This window comes from Phragmites australis, chromosome 15, assembly GCF_958298935.1.
Source record: "Phragmites australis chromosome 15, lpPhrAust1.1, whole genome shotgun sequence".
Classification (NCBI taxonomy): Eukaryota; Viridiplantae; Streptophyta; class Magnoliopsida; order Poales; family Poaceae; genus Phragmites; species Phragmites australis.
Genome location: NC_084935.1, coordinates 24,919,594 through 24,942,226, shown reverse-complemented (window position 1 = coordinate 24,942,226; position 22,633 = coordinate 24,919,594).

Genomic DNA, 22,633 nt, shown 5'->3' with positions numbered 1-22,633 from the left:
TTCTCCAATGCCAGGCAGGCATGCTCGGCCTCGAGCTCCCCCTCCTTGGCGTTCACCGCCGCGCCCAGCCGCCCAACCGCTGCCTGGACGCCTTTGATGGCGGCCAGGAAGGGGTCGGCGGGTTGGCCGGGCACCGGTGGTGGCCAGGCCTCCCCGTAGATTGCCTCCGGGGGGTCCGAGCTCTCTGCAGGGCCCTGCACCACCATCTGCCCCGGGCTCTGCCTGCCCGGGGTAGGCTCCGCCGGCGCCGAAGACTCGGACGGCGGCCGTGTTCCCGCATCGGCCGCCACGTCCGCCGGCCCCGGCAAAACTTCCACCTCCACCGTCATCCACCCCGAGCTCTCTGCGCCCGGGGTAGGTTCCACCGGCGCCAAGGATTCGGACGGTGGCTCTGTCCTCCTCTCGGCCGCCACCTCCGCCTCTCTCCCAGTGGCTGCCACGACAATTGGCGCCTCCGCCGTTCCTGTGCCCGCCTCCGTCGACGCGGCCGGCGGGCTCGGCCCTGGCCTTGGCGCCCGCGCCTTCTCCATCGCGGTGGCGCCCGCGGCTGGCCTGCGGGAGATAGATGAAGAATGTCAAAGCACAGTTCGGGCAAGAAACGCCCAAGAAAGAGCAAGAAAGGAAACTCACCGATACTGCCACTTGGCCGCTGGGAGCCTGAAGTCCGGGTCCGGCGGTGTCGGCCCAGATTCCTCCCGCCGCCTCTTCCGCTGGGGGCTTGGCGGGGCCGCTGCGCGGGTCTCAGGTGCCGCTACGCGGGTCTCAGGTACCGCCTCGCGGGTCGCGGGCGCCGGCGCAGGCCCCATCCGCACCAGCCGCGGCTCCAGCACCGGGAATGCCGCCGCTGCCGTCGGTGACGGCGGAGAATCCGGCACTAGAATCAGGGCTCGGGGACGCTTTCCCCGGTCCCCCGGTGCCACCTCCACGACGTTTTCAGAGGCGCCCTCCTCTCTGGCACGGCGGCTGCTGCCTGCGACGGCCCCGTCGCCAGCCCGCCCCGAGCTGACAGCGGCCTCCTCGCCAAGTAGCTCCTCCAACCCGGGGAGTTCGGAGGCCTCGGGACTCCGGCTTCTCGGCCGGTCCACGGGCCCCTGGGCGTCGAACTCCGGCAGCCGCGCCATGATTGCCACCCGGTCGGGGTTGGCGCGGAGTGCCATCTCCGTCCACGGGAGTTCCGCCCGGCCCATGTCCTCCACTCCGGTGATCACCCTTGTCATTCCCCGTAGCTCCGCTGGCCCCAGGTCCCAACTCGCGCCGATCTGGGTCCTGGTGATGTCCTCCGGCCCGGTGTAGAACCAGCTCGGCCGGGCCCGCTCTCATAGAGGCGCCAGCCGACGGCGCAGGAAGTCCACAACCACCATGACAGAGGTCAGCCCGGACTCGCGCAGCTCCAGGATGCGCTCCAGCACCGGCTTCAGCCTCGCGTCTTCTGGCGGCGGTGCCTCCCACGTCGACCTCCGAGGTTCCGCCGCCGCCTCTGGCAGTTCGAGGCGCTTGTGGGGGTCGACGTCGACGAAGAACCAGTCTCGTCGCCACTCCTCCCACTTGCTGCGCAGCACCTGGGGAATGTAATGATCCCCCAGGCCGTCCCGAAGCCGAAGGTTGCAGCACCCCGCGACGTCCGCCGTGGAGTGCCCCCTCTTCTTCCCCACCGGCCGAAGGATGAAGAAATGGCGAAGCAGCGTCGCCGACGGCGCCACCCCCACGAACATCTCGCAGAGGTGCGCGAAGATCGCCAACACCACCCCAGAGTTGGGGCTGGGGTGCACCAGTTGAATGCCGTACGTCTCCAGCACTTGCAAGAAGAAGGTGGAGAACGGCGGCACCAACCCCGCCGCCACAAAAGATGTGAAGAGGACGATCCGCCCAGGGACGGTCGTCGCCGGCATCAGGCTCGCCGGCGTCACCACCACAGCACCTGCTTGTCCCTCCGGCACCAGCAGTTTCCTGATCTTGTCCGCCGCCTCCTCGTTCCTCAGACGAGACTCCGACAAGATGCTGTCCGAAGCCTTGTCCCGGTGTCCTCCTCCGACCCTTGTCATCTCGGCAAGAATGGAAGGTGTTTTGGTGGTGGAGAGAGAGAGAGAAGGAAGAATGCTCCGGTCGCCTGAGAATTTCCTAAGGGCTTCGGAGCACGAAGAAAGCAAGAGCACAAGTGCAAGAAAGCGTAAAGAGGGGGACGGACCGATCCTTTCCCCCTTTTATATCTCAAAGTTCAAAAATTGCCGCCCAAACGGTTCGCTCGGCGAAGCGTCGCCTCGATCGACGCAACCGCTAGGCGAATCTCCCGCCGATCGCAGGATGTCAGCGGCTGCCAGGCGTATTTTCCTCGATCTGCGCGGCGACCGCGCGTGCTGCCCGTATGGTCATCATACCCTTCGAAAGTTGTGTGGACACGCGTCCACTCGTTTCCCGCTGGGTCATGCTTGAGGTCTGGGTCCGCAATGGCCACCTCCCAAAGGCCTGCCATGTGGCGTCTGCACCAGCCTCGGCCTCGGCCGCGACGAAGGGCCCATCCGCGGTCTCCGTCCCGTAGCCTACCAATGGGCCCGGGGGCTACTGTCGGTGTATTAGGAACCAGGGGTCCCTGAGTCCCGAGACCGGGCCGACCATCCGCCACGTGTCACCATCCCGCGAGGTCCACCCTGCAGGATGAGAAGAAACTAAGTCCCGGGAGAAGGTGCTCGGGGCCGCAGCCTCTGGTTCCCGAGCACCCCAGTTCCCCGATGATCTGCAGAGTCCAAGTACCGGGAAGGAAGTGCTCGGAAGGGTTCTCACTTACCCCCTAGTACTGTAATCCCCCGATGATCCAAACAGCCAAGTGCTCGGGAGAGAGTGCTCGGGGCTGCACGTGGCAGCCCCCGAGGACTCGGTTTCCCGAAGGTTTCCCCCAAGTGCTCGGGAGAGAGTGCTCGGGGCTGCACGTGGCAGCCCCCGAGGACTCGGTTCCCCGAAGGTTTCCCCCAAGTGCTCGGGAGAGAGTGCTCGGGGCTGCACGTGGCAGCCCCCGAGGACTCGGTTCCCCGAAGGTTTCCCCCAAGTGCTCGGGAGAGAGTGCTCGGGGCTGCACGTGGCAGCCCCCGAGGACTCGGTTCCCTGAAGGTCTCCCCCAAGTGCTCGGGAGAGAGTACTCGGGGCTGCACGTGGCAGCCCCCGAGGACTCGGTTCCCCGAAGGTCTCACCGAAGTGCTCGGGAGAGAATGCTCGGGGCTGCACGTGGCAGCCCCCGAGGACTCGGTTCCCTGAAGGTCTCCCCCAAGTGCTCGGGAGGTTTCCCCCAAGTGATGATGCCGTTTATATTGCTGACCTCTTTTTCAAAGAGATTGTTCGCTTGCATGGTATGCCTTCTACTATTGTTTCAGATCGCGACGCTAAATTTTTGAGTCACTTTTGGCGCACTCTATGGAATAAGTTGGGTACAAAACTATTGTTTTCTACTACTTGCCACCCACAAACTGATGGCCAAACGGAGGTAGTGAACCGCACTTTGGGTACCATGTTGAGAGCTATTTTGAAGAAAAATTTGAAGATGTGGGAAGAATGTTTGCCCCACGTGGAGTTTGCTTATAATCGGGTAACACATTCTACCACCAAGGTAAGTCCTTTTCAGGTAGTGTATGGTTTTACCCCTCGCGCTCCTATTGATCTTTTGCCTTTACCTACCACTGAAAGAACACATAGTGATGCTAGTGCACGTGCTGATTTTATTCGTAAGTTGCATGAAACAACTAAAATAAATATCGAAAAGATGAATGAAAAGTATAGAATTGCTGGTAGTGAAGGTAGGAAAGAAGTCAAACTTGAACCGGGTGATTTAGTGTGGTTACATTTAAGAAAAGATAGGTTTCCAGAGCTGCGTAAGTCTAAATTAATGCCAAGAGCTGCTGGTCCTTATAAGATAATTGAGAAAATAAATGATAATGCATATAAACTTGAGTTGCCACCCGAGTTCGGGGTTAGTCCTTCTTTTAACATTGCAGATTTGAAACCTTACTTGGGAGCCGATGATGAGCTTGAGTCGAGGACGACTCCAATTCAAGAGGGGGAGGATGATGAGGACATCACTCTCTCGGATACATACAATGATCCTCCATTGAACTTTCAAGGTCCAATCACAAGAGCTCGCGCACGACAATTAAATTTAGAGGTGAGCTCGTTCCTAAGCAACTCTTTATATAATTTTGAGAATAGATTACTACCTAATGATTATGTGTTGTTTAGGAATCATGGAGAGGACAAGGAAACACATAGAGGAAGGCTTGGAGGCGTGGAGGAGCAGCTAGGACGTCCAACAACAGCAGGAGGTTCAGTCCAACTCGAGTCCGAATCAGCCTCGGCCTCCAGGACCAGCGAGCAATAAAACGGACGCACAGGACGCATCCGGACTCCGTTTTCGACGATTCACATATGGTTGGAAAGATAATTTCATAAGGAAACCAATGGCGTTGGTTTGAGGTCCAAATTCCTTCTGAGTCAACGGGAAACGTCGAAACAAGTCAGCATCCAGAATCTGTCCCGGTGCTGCGTCACCGTTTTTGGTCCGTTGGGCCATGTATCGTGTTGGAGTCCATTAGGGACGCGTCTAGGGGTCCTTGGCCGACCCTAATCCTTTATATACAGTAGCCGCCGCCTTAATTAGGGTTGGGTTTTGCTTAGATTATTCTGTCAAGAACAGTTTCGCCGTTTCGTCGGTTTGTGAGACCCCAACTCGTGAGATTAATCATTCATCTGCAATTTGGTTGCATTCTTCCTTGTTCTTGCTTGTGTTCTTCGATTCGCAGGCAAGGATTTTAGCCTTCTTGGCGAGGTCAACCGTGCAACGCCGGTTGATAACCAGAGGAGACGTGGTGCTGCGATTGCGGGGTTTCGGATCGTGTTGTTCGGAAGCCGGATCGACTTGTGTCTCGTTTCCACCAAATCGAGAGTTACCAGAACCTTTCGGAAGATCGGGAACCCTTGTTCATATTAAGTGGTATTCAGAGCTTCAGGTATACCGTCAGGTTCATATCTACCCTTAGTTTCGAGTGTTTTCGCCTTCGTTCCATAGTCCACTGCCATATCGTTTTTTTTCCTGTCCTACAACCCTTCCGCGCCTTTAGCTTTTGCATATTTCAGTTTCAGAGTTCGTCGTGTTGAGTTTGTGTCCTGGTCAAGGTCTTGTTGCTGGTTAGGTCGTGTTAGAGTCCAGTTCGTGTGTTTTCCCCCACCGTTTCCATCAAACCCTAGCCTCCGTCGTATATTTTCCCCACTTTCTTCCCGTTTTGTCCTCTAATTCGGAGTCGTTTCTCAAATCGGGCATAACTTTCGCATACGAACTCCGTTTTTAGAAAAGTCATAGAGTTTTTCGCATCGAAACAGCGTTTCGGATCCGTTCGTCCCCGCCTTCCTGGGTTCGGCGAAATCAGAATTCCCAAATTCGCCTCCGAAGTTTGAGTTTTCAATTTCCAAATATTTTTCTCATTTTACGGCTGAACTTCAGAAAATTCTACAGGCCACGTCTTTCACTTGTTTAAGCTCAAATTTTCTGTGGTTCCCTCTTGTGTGCTCCTAAGTGAAAAAAAAATATCAAAAAAATAAAAAGAAAAAGTCGAATTTTCCCAAAAAAACAACGACAGCCAAAAAAATAGAAAAAAGAGAGGGGCAAAAGAGGAACATTATCTAGAGGAGCACATAGAGAAGGACAAAGTGAGCTGTGTTAGCGTGTGCTGTTTAGTTCTTTGTTTCTGTTGCTCTTGCTATCCATCATACTTGTTTCTCCACCTTGTTTAACACACATACTTGGTACTTGCAACACTTTAGGCCAGCAACGAGAACAAGTACTTGGGACTATAATTCAGCATTACTATCTGTTTCTGATTTGTGTTCCACATATACATATTTGTTCTCTTTGTGTGCCTTCCAAGCCCCACAGATTCTTCTGAACAGCACTGGTTTGCATCCCTGCAATCGCTCGCACGCCTTCCAGGTATCCTTTGCTTTGCTGGTAAGAACCCTGGTAAGAGCTTGGTAAGGTGTCTACCTTTGCTGATCTTGATTGAGAGGCACCACTCCATCTTTGTAGTACAATTATTAGGGATTACCTTCACTGTTTGTTGTTGTGTTTGTTTCCACAATGTCAGTTGAAGGAGATAAAACGCCAAAGGACTTCAAGGAGTGTGTCAGCCAAGAGCAGCTACAAGCTGTTGTAGACAATGCTCAGAAGGAGATGAGGGAGACAGTCATCAAGGCTGTAACTGAAGCGATAATTGAGATGAAACTCGCAAACGCGGTTGAGCGGGTGGACAAACGGTTATCCGAGCTCACCGACAGGGTAAATGCTTTGGAAAACCGTCCGGTGCACAACGAAGATGTGAATGGAAGCAACACCGGTGATGAGTTGTATGATGACGATGTTAATGTTGATCCAGCGGCGACATTGCAAAACAGATTACGGCGTCGTCTTCGCACTAACACCACAGGTATGGGTGGCGTTCCACATCACCACCACCATCGAGGTATGTATAATCGAGCTCCTGAAGATCCTTATGCTAAGGTTAAATTTACTATACCTTCTTTTTCGGGACATTATGATGCTGAGGGATATCTTGATTGGGAGATGACAGTAGAGCAAAAATTTAGTGCCCATCAAGTACCTGAACAACATAGAGTTAGACAAGCCACTAGTGAGTTTAAAGATTTTGCTATTATTTGGTGGACTGGTTTAGCTGCAGATGGTGCCACACCTCGTACATGGGAAGAGCTTAAGGTTGCTATGCGTGATAGATTTGTTCCCCCATCTTATCATAGAGACTTGCGTAAGAAATTGATGCGCTTAGAACAGGGAGATAAATCTGTGCAGGATTATTATGGTGAGCTTCAAAAGGGCTTGATGCGTTGTGGCATAGTAGAGGGAAACGAAGATTCTATTTGTCGATTTTATTCGGGTTTGAGACGTGAAATCCAGGATATTATTGATTATAAAGAATTTAACAATGTCAACCAGTTGTTTCAGTTTGCTATGCTTGCAGAGAAGGAGTTGCAGGGGCGTGAGCAGCAGGGCAAGTACAAGGCCAGCACCACATACACGCCGCGCACAGGACCATCCTTTGGGCTGTCCAAACCATCCACTTACAGGGCTCCCTCACCAGCGAGCAAGCAACAAGCAGCTACGGCACCAAATCCTGTCACTACACGACCTTCGGGCTCAGGTAAAAATTCTGTTTTGCAGGGACCTTCCAAGAGTGCTTCCTCTGTTGCATCAACGGGACGCACCTCTGGCATTCAATGCCGTCGCTGCCATGGATTCAGTCATGTGCAGAAGGATTGCCCAAGTCAGCGGGCATACATTGCAACGGAAGATGGGTACATCAGCGCCTCTGACATTGAAGAAGAAGAAGAACCAGTTGTTGAGGAGAGCAACGAAATCTTGGGCAGTGATGACACAGCGACCTATAGGAGCATCATTGTGCAGCGGGCGCTCAGCACAAAGGTACAACAACCAGAGAAGCTGCAACGCCATAACTTGTTCCAGATTTTCTTCGTCATCCAAAATCGGCGAGCACGTGTCATCATCGATGGAGGTAGTTGTAATAATTTGGTGAGTTCAGATTTGGTCAAGAAGCTTGGCTTGACCACACGCCAACACCCCCATCCATATAATCTTCAGTGGTTTAATGATGCTGGAAAAGCTAAGGTAACACAAACTTGCAGAGTTTCTTTTTCCATTGGTTCCTATGCTGATTATGTTGACTGTGATGTGGTACCTATGGAAGCTTGCTCACTTTTATTGGGTCGACCTTGGGAATTTGATAATGATGCTATACACCATGGTAGAAGTAATACATATACTTTTATGCATAAAGGAAAGAAAATTACTTTGGTTCCTATGACCCCTGCTGAAATTGTACAAGCTGATAAAGAACGAGCTGCTAATTTGCGTGATACTAAATCTGAAAATCAGCAAGTTGCTAATTCTCTTTACCCACCTAAAAAGGATAAGTCTCCACATAGTTCTAAGGTAGAGGGCATAAAATTGAAGGGTGGTGTTATGCTTGCACTAAAAAGTGACCTTGCTGAAATTTCTAATAATGATATTTGCTACACCTTGGTTTGCAAACGAGTTTTGTATTCGCTTGATGATGTTATTAGTTCGATACCTCCTGCTGCCACTAACCTTTTGCAGGAGTATGAGGATGTTTTCCCAGCTGAGATACCCCCGGGACTGCCACCTATGAGAGGGATAGAGCATCAAATCGATTTGATCCCGGGAGCAACATTGCCAAATCGTGCTGCGTATCGAACCAATCCCGAGGAGACTAAGGAAATTCAGCAGCAAGTCCAAGAGCTTTTGGACCGCGGGTATGTACGTGAGAGCCTTAGTCCTTGTGCTGTTCCTGTGATTTTGGTTCCTAAGAAAGATGGTACTTGGCGTATGTGTGTTGATTGTAGAGCCATTAATAACATTACTATTCGATATCGCCATCCTATTCCTAGACTTGATGATATGCTTGATGAGTTGTGTGGCTCTGTAATTTTTACAAAGATCGACTTGCGTAGTGGTTACCACCAAATTAGAATGAAACTTGGAGATGAATGGAAAACAGCTTTCAAAACTAAATTCGGATTATATGAGTGGTTAGTAATGCCTTTTGGTTTAACTAATGCACCTAGCACTTTCATGTGTTTGATGAATGAGGTTTTAAGAGCTTTTATTGGACGATTTGTGGTGGTTTACTTTGATGACATATTGATTTATAGCAAGTCTTTGGATGAACATATGGATCACTTACGTGCTGTTTTTAATGCTTTACGTGATGCACGTTTATTTGGTAACCTTGAGAAGTGCATCTTTTGCACGGATCGAGTCTCTTTTCTTGGCTATGTTATTACTCCACAGGGAATTGAGGTGGATGAGATGAAAATTGAAGCCATAAAGAGTTGGCCGGTGCCCCAAAACATCAAACAGGTGAGAAGTTTTCTTGGACTTGCAGGTTTTTATCGTCGTTTCGTGAAGGATTTCAGCGCCATTGCTGCCCCCTTACACGAGTTGACAAAGAAAGGTGTGGTGTTCCATTGGGGTAAGGCACAAGAGGAGTCCTTTGACACTTTGAAGGACAAGCTTACGCATGCACCATTGCTGCAACTTCCAAATTTTGGTAAGACCTTTGAGCTAGAATGTGATGCTAGTGGAGTTGGCATTGGAGGTGTTTTGATGCAAGAAGGTAAGCCCGTTGCATACTTTAGCGAAAAATTGCATGGCCCTGTTCTTAATTACTCTACGTATGATAAGGAATTGTATGCACTTGTACGTTCTTTAGAGACGTGGCGTCATTATTTGTGGCCTAAAGAATTTGTTATACATTCAGATCATGAATCGCTTAAGTATCTTCGTTCTCAAAATAATCTGAATCGTAGACATGCTAAGTGGGTTGAATTTATTGAATCTTTTCCTTATGTTATCAAACACAAGAAAGGGAAGGATAATATAATTGCTGATGCTTTGTCTAGACGATATGCTTTGTTGTCCCAACTTGATTATAGAATTTTTGGACTTGACTCAATAAAAGAACAATATGTGCTTGATCCTGATTTTAAAGATGTATTGCTGAACTGTAAAGAGGGACGTACATGGAACAAGTTTGTGATCAATGATGGATTTGTGTTTAGAGCTAACCGTCTATGCATTCCAGTTGGTTCCGTTCGTCTTTTGTTGTTGCAGGAAGCACATGGAGGAGGATTGATGGGACATTTTGGTGCTAAGAAGACGGAGGATATGTTGGCCACACATTTCTTTTGGCCAAAGATGAGGAGAGATGTTGAGCGGTTCGTGGCACGCTGTACCACATGTCAAAAGGCTAAGTCTCGCTTGAATCCACATGGTTTGTATATGCCTCTTCCTGTTCCTTTTATTCCTTGGGCAGATATTTTGATGGACTTTGTTTTGGGATTGCCTAGGACTAAGAGGGGGAGGGATAGCATTTTTGTTGTTGTGGATCGTTTTTCTAAGATGGCACATTTTATACCTTGTCATAAAAGTGATGATGCCGTTTATATTGCTGACCTCTTTTTCAAAGAGATTGTTCGCTTGCATGGTATGCCTTCTACTATTGTTTCAGATCGCGACGCTAAATTTTTGAGTCACTTTTGGCGCACTCTATGGAATAAGTTGGGTACAAAACTATTGTTTTCTACTACTTGCCACCCACAAACTGATGGCCAAACGGAGGTAGTGAACCGCACTTTGGGTACCATGTTGAGAGCTATTTTGAAGAAAAATTTGAAGATGTGGGAAGAATGTTTGCCCCACGTGGAGTTTGCTTATAATCGGGTAACACATTCTACCACCAAGGTAAGTCCTTTTCAGGTAGTGTATGGTTTTACCCCTCGCGCTCCTATTGATCTTTTGCCTTTACCTACCACTGAAAGAACACATAGTGATGCTAGTGCACGTGCTGATTTTATTCGTAAGTTGCATGAAACAACTAAAATAAATATCGAAAAGATGAATGAAAAGTATAGAATTGCTGGTAGTGAAGGTAGGAAAGAAGTCAAACTTGAACCGGGTGATTTAGTGTGGTTACATTTAAGAAAAGATAGGTTTCCAGAGCTGCGTAAGTCTAAATTAATGCCAAGAGCTGCTGGTCCTTATAAGATAATTGAGAAAATAAATGATAATGCATATAAACTTGAGTTGCCACCCGAGTTCGGGGTTAGTCCTTCTTTTAACATTGCAGATTTGAAACCTTACTTGGGAGCCGATGATGAGCTTGAGTCGAGGACGACTCCAATTCAAGAGGGGGAGGATGATGAGGACATCACTCTCTCGGATACATACAATGATCCTCCATTGAACTTTCAAGGTCCAATCACAAGAGCTCGCGCACGACAATTAAATTTAGAGGTGAGCTCGTTCCTAAGCAACTCTTTATATAATTTTGAGAATAGATTACTACCTAATGATTATGTGTTGTTTAGGAATCATGGAGAGGACAAGGAAACACATAGAGGAAGGCTTGGAGGCGTGGAGGAGCAGCTAGGACGTCCAACAACAGCAGGAGGTTCAGTCCAACTCGAGTCCGAATCAGCCTCGGCCTCCAGGACCAGCGAGCAATAAAACGGACGCACAGGACGCATCCGGACTCCGTTTTCGACGATTCACATATGGTTGGAAAGATAATTTCATAAGGAAACCAATGGCGTTGGTTTGAGGTCCAAATTCCTTCTGAGTCAACGGGAAACGTCGAAACAAGTCAGCATCCAGAATCTGTCCCGGTGCTGCGTCACCGTTTTTGGTCCGTTGGGCCATGTATCGTGTTGGAGTCCATTAGGGACGCGTCTAGGGGTCCTTGGCCGACCCTAATCCTTTATATACAGTAGCCGCCGCCTTAATTAGGGTTGGGTTTTGCTTAGATTATTCTGTCAAGAACAGTTTCGCCGTTTCGTCGGTTTGTGAGACCCCAACTCGTGAGATTAATCATTCATCTGCAATTTGGTTGCATTCTTCCTTGTTCTTGCTTGTGTTCTTCGATTCGCAGGCAAGGATTTTAGCCTTCTTGGCGAGGTCAACCGTGCAACGCCGGTTGATAACCAGAGGAGACGTGGTGCTGCGATTGCGGGGTTTCGGATCGTGTTGTTCGGAAGCCGGATCGACTTGTGTCTCGTTTCCACCAAATCGAGAGTTACCAGAACCTTTCGGAAGATCGGGAACCCTTGTTCATATTAAGGTGTGGAACAACTTCAGTGATTTGTCCATCCTTTTCTTCTCAAGATATTAATATTGAAGCATATCTACTACAATATTGAAAAGGATGGGCGATAGGGTGTCTCCTTGTCTCAGTCCTTTTGGTGTTTGGAAATAAGGTCCTACTTCATTATTGAACTTAATTCCTACATGACCCACAGACGCAAAGCTTTGGATCCAGTCACACCATTGTGCTAATAATCCTTTCATTCTCAATGTTTGCTAGAGAAAGGACCATTTAACCTTGTTATATGCTTTCTCGAAATCAATTTTCAAGATCACACCATTTTATTTTTCCCTATGCAACTCATGAATGGTCTCATGGAGTATTATCACTCCATCCATTATGTTTCGATCAGACATGAATGCAGTTTGTGTGGGGCTAATTACTTTTTCAGTACTGTACCGATCCGATTAGTGACACTGTAGTGAAAATTTTAAAGATGATATTAAGGAGGCATATCAGACGATATTCTTGAATCTTTAGCACATTACTCTTTTTAGGGATTAGGTTAATAACACCGAAGTTCAGAGTGAAAATAGATAATTGCCCTTGGTGGAAGTCCTTGAATGAGGCTATGAGATCGTCTTTGATAATTTTTCGGAACACTTAGTAAAATTCAGCAGGAAAGCCATCGGGGCCTGGAGCTTTATTATGCTCCATTTGGAAAATTTCCCTCTTTACCTCCTTCTCTACAAAAGGGGCGGTAAGGATCTCATTTTTGTGTCACTTACTTGAAGAATATCACTATTTAATGATTCATCCATCGCAAAATTATTATGCCCCGGTTTGCCAAATATGCCTTTATAATACTTTGTGATATATTTTTTAAGATTGTCCTCTCTAATTACGGGTCCATCCTCTTGTTCCAACTTGTATATTCTTGTCTTTCTATTTTTACCATTGGCCACTAGATGGAAATATTTGGTATTCTTATCTCCCTCCAATAGTTGTTTGGACTTAGCTCTTTGGTACCATTTGAGCTCTTCTTCTCTTAGCATATGAGTTAACCTTTCATTAAGGTAATGCGTCAATGCTATCTCATTAGGTGTTAAAAGATTATTTTCTGCCCTTTTATCTAGCTCGTTTATCATTATGGTGAGATGTTGCTTTTCTTTCTTGAGAATGCTAGAAGTATGTTTGGCCAAGCTCTCAAGTATTGTCGAATGGTTCTAATTTTGTATTGCCATTTTTCAATGGAATTATTCCCTCTATGCTCATTTTGCCATATGTTTGTCACCATTTCAAAGAAACCATCACAAATCAACCACCCTAATTCAAATTTGAGTATGGGTTGTGTACTATAATGGAGACTAGCCCTAGTGCTAGGCAATAAAGGGGTATGGCCAGATCAGGACCGATCAAGTGCCGCGATCTTGACTTTTGGGTACTTGGATTCCCACTCAGTGCTCATGAGAACTCGATCAAGTTTCTCAAAAGTTGGTGGATCCAGTTCATTTTCCCATGTAAATTTTCTTCCAATCATGTCTATCTCTCATAAATCCAACGCGACGATTATTGCATTGAATGAACGGGGCCACCGAGGACCTAAATTGTCATTATTTTATCCTCATGGCGTCCCATAATGTTAAAATACCCCCTATGATCATTGGGTTGGTTTCCAAACTACATACATGAGCCATTGTAGCGAACATGGCAAATTTAGGGCATGTATGTGATTTCGGTGATTAATGATAACATAGTCAATGAGACTAATATGTTTATCAAGTATATACTTTAGTAGGTCTCATGGATGAAGTCGTACATACCGGATGGTCTGGAGATCAGAAAATTATACACAATGGACAAATGCACAATAAGAAGTGGCTCGGTTGGCCCAAGTCTACACATCGGATGAGCCGGTGATGGAGTTCAAGATTACACTAGAACATCTGGTGTTCATAATGAGTTTGAGTGCGGATCCAATGGCTAATTTCTACCGCTGTACACACTGGATGGTTCAGTGTTTGTACCGCTGTTAACGTTGAATTATTCGGTGTTCACAGTCTGTTTGAGCTGTTGGAGCAATGACTAGTTCATGGGTTTAAGGCTATAAATGCCCCCCACTAAGCCATTTGGGTGTGCTAGAGTCCAAGGAAGCTCATAGACACTTGAGAAGACATCCAAGCCACCAAAGTGCTAAAGTGATCATCTAAGGCAATAAGCAGAAGATTGGGGAGTGGTTAGTGCTAATATGCCTAAAGAGAGTTGTTGATAGGTGTTTGTCGGCGATATGGGATCGGGGGGTCCCCGAGTCCCTGGGCCAGGACAGTGCAGTGCCACGTGGCGCCTTCCCAGTTCCGGGAGGGGGTGCTCAGGGCCAAGACCAGTTGGTCCCCGAGGACCCTGAGTTCCCCGAGGACCTGAGAAGACCCAGTTTCGGGAGAGGGTGCTCGGGGCCAGGAACAGCTGGCCCCCGAGTACACAGAGTTCCCCGAGGATGCGAGAAGACCCAGTTCCAGGAGAGGGTGCTCGGGGTCAGGAACAGCTGGCCCTCGAGTACACTGTGAGGAACCGTCCAAATAGTATTCTAATTAATCATCAGGAGGATTATTATTCATAATCACAACCTCGACGATTAACCAGAATACCATTCCGGTAGTCCCGGCACGTGTTTTGTGCCCAGGATCGGAACACATGCCTTCCAACTCAAATATCACAACACAGTTTAATAGAGAGCAAATAATTAAACTGGATTACAATTATTAAACATGCAACTGCTTCCACAATTTACAACAAAAGAGGAACAACAACAACTATGCAGCGGAAGAAAAACCTATACAACAAAAGAGTATGGAGCCGTATGCCCTTAGGCTCCATACCAAAAGCGCCGGAGTTCGGAGTAGGAGGTGCTACTCCTGCCCGCCACCCTGATCGGCAGGCACAAAGTAGCCGAACACAGCCTCTTCCTCGCCAACCTGAGAACCTGAAAACAACTTAAGGGCAGCACCCCTTAGTACGAAGGTACTAGCAAGTCTTACACAGTATGAGTATATATATTCTCGACTCCAAGGATCATGCATTTAAAGTTGTAGCAAGGATTAAGACATGTTTAAGTTCATTAAGCGGTAAGCAACCTAGACTCTAGGTGTAAGCAACTGACTTAACCAACCACCCACTCAAACCCTGCCAACCAACTGATCAGAACAGATATATAAACAACAAGTGTATAAAAGTAAACCATTACCACCAAACCGCCGACCACATCCCGACCAAACCACCCAAACCAACCATGCCACAACCCACATCGAAACTCTACGACCGAAACATGGCCGCTCGGTGGAGATAAGCGATAGCGATGCTCATGACCGAGAGCGCGGCAGTTCGAACTGATTATACACCCTGCAGGGGGATACTCCTGGACCCACACGACACAGGGACCATACGGCTTGTGCCACCCGCTAAGATGCACACAAAGGGGTACCCGTGACAACCTTTCCCAACCAGGCCCAACCATGTGGATCAACCATAGCTCGGCACGGCGGTATTAGAACTACTCCCCGAGCAAACTAATACCGCTAAAAGCCCAGACTCAAACCGGACTCACACCGTCTATGACGAGGCCCACATGACCACGTCTGCGAAGGTAATCGGCTCGCCTACCATTATATCAGCATGTGGTGAGTAAGGTAAGTGCTAAAGCCGACTACACCGATGATCGGTGCTTAACCGGTGCAAGCGGTCTACGGTGTCTGGGTTCCCTTCCCGAACTGCCTGAGGACTCCTCGTGAGCAGATGACACCCCTAACACCGCCCACACCTCGTCTCAACTCACCACTCAACAACCGACACATCATCAACATAACCACAAATGTGAACAGGTAAAAAGCCCTAGGCTCGCGACAATGGTGGACGCCGTCGTCGACTTCTACCGGAAAGCCTAAGTACCACTAAGCATAGCGAACTAAAATTAGACCGCGACGACACCACTAGGCTCCAACGGAATAACACATGACACGTGACCGAAATGGAAGAATGCATAGGCATAGGTTCTACCCAACTCGGAACCCGACACATGCAATGTATACATAAGCGTAGATAACATATTAGATTTTCAAGTAGACACGGTGCAATATGATAGATGCTTGCCTTGCTGCCCTAGCTGCTGCTCACAGCTACCCGAGTCACGATCACCACTGCGGGAACCTCCGGGGACAGACTCGTTCGCCTCGCTCGCCGGGTCGAAGCTCCCTAAAAGAATCACGCGTGCAATGTAATGAATATGAATGACATGCAATGAACGACGCTTCACTGTAAGACAACAGTGGAGATGCAATGCACTTATGCCATGAGTTAAAAGCCTTAAGGATTTCCTTATTTGAATTATTGTTTAACATTTAACAACTTCCTAGATTGATTAAGCTTAACTCTAAGCTTAAACCTAAAAGAAAACTAACTATACTTAACACGAGGATAACTCTTTTAAGTGAACAGGGAACCCACTAATAGGATTTACACAATTTGATTTATGGACCAACCAATTATGAAATGATTAAAGATTGAAACCATTTTGATAATTCATTAATCCTCAGTAAGCATTTCATAAACCCTAGCACTTTTAATGAACATGGCATAATTTAACAAGATTAACAAAATTGGATTTACCAATTTTGGATTAACAAAATTGTTTATGAATTATTGAAGATTAAACACATTTCATTAATTGAATAAATTTAATTACATATTTCATAACACCTAGTATTTTTCATGTGCAGAGTATGGTGATACAAGGCCAACAAAATTAGTTTCATGAATTTTGGAGCTCTACATAAATTCCTATGCATTTTTCAAGTTTTCAGCCGATTTATCAACTCAACAGATATTCATTTCGCAATTTCCGATTTTCTCTAATATTCAAATAGGCCCACACCTTTTTCTACCGGCACCGTCCCAGCCCCAGTTACTGACCGGTGGGGCCGGCTCCCTTGACCGAAGTCAAAATCGGCCACGGCAGCTGCGCGCGCGCAACTGGAGGACGGCCGGTGGCCCTTGCGGTGGCTGCCGGCGGCGAGCGGCAGCCTGCACGGCTCGGCCGAGGGCGAAAACAGCACTAACGCGAGCACGCGGTCACGGTGGGGGCACACGTCGACGCCGGCGACGGCCGGAGCACGGCGAGCGGCGGCGAGGGGCAAAACTAGCACGGCGGCGGCACGGCTTTGACATGCCGACGGCGAACGGCGACGCAATAAGCCCGGCCGAGCACACCAATACGTTCTACGTGAGCGCGTAGAGCTAACGGCGCGCTTCCCGACCGACGAGCTCGATGGCGGCCCGACCGGCGGCGTGCGTGGGGAGGCGGCGGCGACTCAACCACCGCGGAACACCGCGCCGGCGACGGGACAGAGAGAAGATGGCGCGCGCATAAGGCGTACAGGAGTATGGGGAAGCTCACCGTGCAGCGGTTTAGGCTGGCGAGGCTGTAGAATAGCGGGGCGACGGAGGACGGCGGAGCTCGGCTGCCGCCGTTGGGGAAGAAGGCGCGGGCTGCTCCAACCCGTGCGGGAAACGACCGGGGAAGGAGGGGAAACGGCGGAGGAGGGCCTTGGCGATCCCCCTCTGTGCTCTACCTTACTCGGGCTCAGCGGAAAACGCCGGCGGCGCGGTGATTTGGCCGGCGGCCAGTGCGTGTGCTCTGCGCTTTGCTTTCCGGCCGCGCGAGAGAAGGAGCAGAGAGAGAGAGAGAGAAAGCAGAGGGCGGGGAGGGGAAAAATAAGGCGCCCGGGGCTGAGATCTTTTGGCCGGCAATTGCGGCTTGGCCACTGACGTCAACAAAGGCGGCGCCGCATTGCTCTGTGAGAGCGGGAGAAGGGGGAGCAGAGGCGGTGTCTGAGCGAAGGGGATGACAGGTGGGGCCGTGAACAGTGCTGGCAACGCAAAATATCCCCACTACTTTAGCCATCCATTTGAATGCCTTCCCAAAGTCCAAAATTTGCAAAACAAATTTTGCTTGAAACTAAAACTCAGAAAGAACCCATTTGAACTTGTTTGACTCAAAAAGCTTGCACCAATTTCAAATGAAAATTCTCCAAAGAGGCAAGCTTTTCTAACTTGTGTTGATTTTTATGCCTTTAAAACAATCCCCAAAAATTTGGGAAAATTCAATTATATTCTTCTCCTAGCATCTACTAATTTCTAAAATTATCACCAGCCCTAGGTTCCATAGAAGTTTTAGGAGATGCTTCACAACGCATCAGTTAAACCCAGTTCAACTAAATTCGGTTTAATCCACACTGCAAGTCTATATGGCTCAAAACAAAAACAATTGATGCTCATTAGCACTTAATTACGTGTTTAGAAACTCTGGGCCGTGACATACACAGAGTTCCCCGAGGATGCGAGAAGACACAGTTCCGGGAGAGGGCGCTCGGGACCATGAACAGGTGGTCCCCGAGTACCCGGAGTTCCCCGAGGACCCGAGAAGACCTAGTTCCGGGAGGGGGTGCTCGGGGCCAAGAACAGTTGGTCCCCGAGTACCCAGAGTTCCCCAGGGACCTGAGAAGCCCCTTACCGGTGGACCCCGCAATGGCTCCACGGTGAGGTGTCAATTAGTGGGAGGCCCGATGCTGCATTTAATGAGGGGCGTGTACGGTCACATCCAACCACCCCCCCACACCTGTCGTACTGAGTACGTCAGTGCCTGCCACCGCCTGGCAGGAAGGCGTGGGCACGTTTAATGTGTCGGGTCCCATCGCGTGTCCCCTCGCGGGACCCATAAAGGAAGATGACATGAAGATATCTGTGATGGGCCCGAGGCTTATCGCCTATCGCCCCGTTGCATCAAGATCATGTCAGACAACCTCTGACCAGACAGGCGTGAGAGTGAGCTCAGAAGGTTGGCCGGTGGGTGCCCATGTGCCTGCTACGGCTGGGACATGAAGACCGACAGGACCTTCCATGAGGCGCATTTTCAACCCCTGTAACATCAAACTGTAGCCCCATGATGGCTGTTTTACATTTATGGCGTACGGGAACTTGTGCCCCCATTTCTGGGCACACCGAGCCTCCCTCCCGGTAAGATAAAAGGGGGGAGCCCTTCAGAGAAGGGTGGTTCGATTGGAGAGGAGTTCGATCGGAGAGGAGATAGACGAGCTAGAGCAGCAGCTCATTGAAACACAGAGCTTGTAACACTAGAGATTCAGAGAAAGGCATTCCAAGAGCCTTGAGAATACACCAAAGAACACATAGGAGTAAGGTATTACGCCTCTGTGTGGCTCGAACCTGTCTAAATCCCTTGCGCAATCGCTACCGCTAACCAACGACGATCGTCCGTCCTGCCTAGATCCCATATACTCGCATTCAACCCCACACACGAGGCGGATCCAGAATCAGCCCCACGGCCGAATCTCAAAAGGGGGTCCCCCAGGATCCCCGCTCACGGTGTTCACCCACCGACAGCTGGCGCGCCAGGTAGGGGGGTTGCATCCCTGAATCTACCTTGTTTTCTATAGGAAAAATGGTGGGCGAACATCGCCTTCAGCGCATTGGCTCGAACTCGAGCGAAGAAGTGCAACACGTGGCCCAGGAGGCCACAGCTCCTGCTGTTCCTCAGCAGTAGCAGTCGGCCCGTGCGTCACCTCCCTACACCGGGGACAATGGCACCGGGCACAGCATGGCCGCCGCCGCCGCGGGCAGACTGCCAAACCCATAGCAAGCGGCAATCGTCCCTATTGCAAGGTCAGCATCTGGACAACGCCGAGTGCCGTTACGGCGTAAACTCAACTTCGATAATGCCAGCCCTAGGAGTGCTTTGCTTGCGGCGCAACCACTCCTTAGGCAGCCACCTGTCCAAATAGCAGGAGAAACACCAGAAGGCCGTTGGCTACGAGAGGTGGTTGGCTTGGTGGGCACGGCTCATCGGCGGGTACTCGCCCAGAGCTTCCGTGCCACCTCCCTCCACGGTGCAACAAGAGCCGGACCATCTTCGGGTGGTGGCAGAACCCGCTGGGGGGGGGGCTACAGACGGAGTGCCGCCCCCTGTTCACGACCGGAGCTCAGAACTTCCGCTTGCACCTCAGTGAGAGGAGGGCCATCGAGGATGCGCGCGTTACTCTCGAGCGCCACCGGGAGTCCCGGCGCGAGGCCGAGGCAGAGGACCAAGCTTCCTCTATGCCAGCCCGCGACCGCCGAGTTCCCCGACGCGCCAGCGTTCGCCCCCCAGGGGCACGGCCGGCGCCAAGGGATACGGCATGGGCTGTCGAGCGTTCACCAGCGAGCTCCGCCGGATCAACTAGCCCACAAAGTTCCGGCCCCAACTACCGGAGAAGTACGATGGGTCCGTATACCCAGTCGAGTTCCTCCAGATCTACACCACCGCTAGGATAGCGGCGAGCGGGAACGAAATGGTCATGGCAAACTACTTTCACGTGGCCTTGAGGGGCTCTGCCTACTCTTGGCTTATGAACTTACCCCTAGGCTCTATTTGCTCCTGGGTTGATCTATGCCACCAGTTTGTGGAAAACTTTCAGGGCACCTTCACGCACCCCGGCCTGGAATGCGACCTTCATGCCATCAAGCAGCGGGAGGGAGAGACACTGAGGAAGTTCATACAGCGCTTCAGCCAGGTCCGCAATACCATCCTGTGGATCACCCACCACGTTGTCATCATCGCCTTCCGGCAGGGCGTCCGCGGCGAGTGGATGCTCGAGAAGCTAGGCACGCATGAGGTCGGGACCACCGCGGAGCTTTTCGCGCTGGCCAACAAGTGTGCCAAGGCCGCGAAAGCTCGGGTGTGGCACGTTCTGCGCCCTGAGCAACCCGCAGCTGTCGAAACAGGTCCTTCCTGCTTCGATGAGTGTGAAAAGAAAAAGAAGAAGAAGCACTACGCTGCCCCTGTCCTGCCGGCGGAAGGCGTCGCACGCATGCCGGCGCGTCAAGCGACCGTCGAGAAAAAGCCCGCTCCCGCAGGGCCAAAGGCAGGGAAATGGTGCGAAATCCACCATACCGACTCGCACGATCTCACCCAGTGCTGGTCGGTGAAGGGTCTCGCGGAGCGATACCAGAAGGAGCGCGAGGAGCGTCACAAGGGTGGCGACCACAAAGCCTCCACCAAAAATGAAGAGCTCGGGTTTCAAGAGCCTGAGCACACCTTCGCCTTCATCGATTGAGGCGCGTGCGCGCCCTCCGCTCCCGCCTGGCCTCCGCCTGGGCGCTCCTCCCAGCCGGTGCCTTTGAAAAAAGGCTCACAACGGCCATCCGTCCTGCCTGCCGACCAGGATGAAGGGGAACCCTCGAGCTCAGTTGGGGGAACCCAGGCCACACGCTCTGTGGGAGGTCCCGTCAGGGTGCCGTTGCCCGGCGAGCGCGTTGCGCTTACCGGTAGTCCTCAAGAATCCTTGTCGATCGATGAGATCCGAGGCTACTTGAAAGAAAATATCCTTCCCGGGGGCGACGCCTCTGCAGTGGGGATTGCACGACAGTCCAAACGCTATGCCATTGTAGATGAGGATCTCTACCGGCGCGGCACGAACGGTGTCCTCCTGTTATGCATCACCCGGGAGGAAGGCAGTGAGCTCCTCACTGAGATTCATGTGGGCGAGTGCGGTGGCTATGCATCATTCTGCACGCTAGTCGGGAAGGCCTTACGACAAGGTTTTTACTGGCCAACAGCTCTCCTGGACGCTTCCGAGCTAGTTCAGCGCTGCACGGCGTGCCCGTCCCACGCAAGCAGTTTCACCAGCCAGCTCAGGCTGTTCATACCATCCCCCTGTCTTGGCCCTTCGCGGTCTGGGAGCTAGGCATCTTGATTTCATTCCCCCGAGCAATCGGGGGCTATGTGTAACTGTACGTCGCCATCGACAAGTGCTTGCCCGGAGTTCCCAGGCTGATCCAAACCATGTGAGTTATCACTTGCGATTTAATTTCATCACATCAGTATGGATCGTTCAATATACGCCTATATTGCTCTTGTTCCGGTTTTTTCTTTGGAACCCATATGTTAATCTGCTTGGTGAGATGCTCGACTCGTGCGAGGAAAACATGCTCTCTCTCATTTTCCCGCTGATAAAAACGGATCCCGGTCGGTATGCGCCGCAGGTAGTGATCGTTGACCTAAGTCTGATGTGGTAGGCTGTGGTGCCCAGCCTGCATGGTAGTACCCCGAGCACTACCGAGCCTCTGGGGTTCTTAGGTAATCCTACCGCTCGAACATGAGTGGTTTGGACCGCCCAGACCCCAGGGCGGGCTGTCGGTTCTCGGCCTGGTCAGCCCTTCCCCGGACACCACCGAACCGTGGGACCTCTTGGTCATATCTCTGTCTGTATACTTCGCCGGCCCGGGCATTCGAGAGGTCACTGGTTAAAAATGAGAGTAGGCTATAATAAGTACTGCACTGGCAAAGCGCACCAAGCAAAGAATCTTTGCCTATTTTTAGCATTGCAGATAAATGCTCGAGAGCCAGACATCCCGGGCACTGGGGCATCAGTACCCCGAGCACTACCGAGCCTCTGGGGTTCTCGGGTAATCCTACCGCTCGACATGAGTGGTCGGGACCGCCTAGTCCCTGGGGGCGGGCTGTCGGTGCTCGGTCTGGTCAGTCCTACCGCTCGGACATGAGTGGTCGAGACCGCCTAGCCCCTTGTTCTATTGCCGGGTTTGCAGTGCTCGGGTGCTAAAAGGACGGCCCGGGGGCTAAAGTGCTCTCCACAAGGCTGACAACGACTCGGTGAGTCACTAAAGTTAGGTGAATTTCCATTCATACATTCGTAATATGCTATTGTTCTCGAGTTATCCTCAGGACCCTCTTGTACTAATCTGTTCGGTGAGGCAATCTCCTCGCGCAAAACCCCGCACTCGTGTTCGCTTTTCCAGAATGACAAAAACAAACAGTAGTTGGTGTACAGCGCAGGCGACGATCGCTAACCTAAGCCCTTTAAGGTGGGCTGTGGTGTCCGGCCAGCTTGGCAGTACCCCGAGCA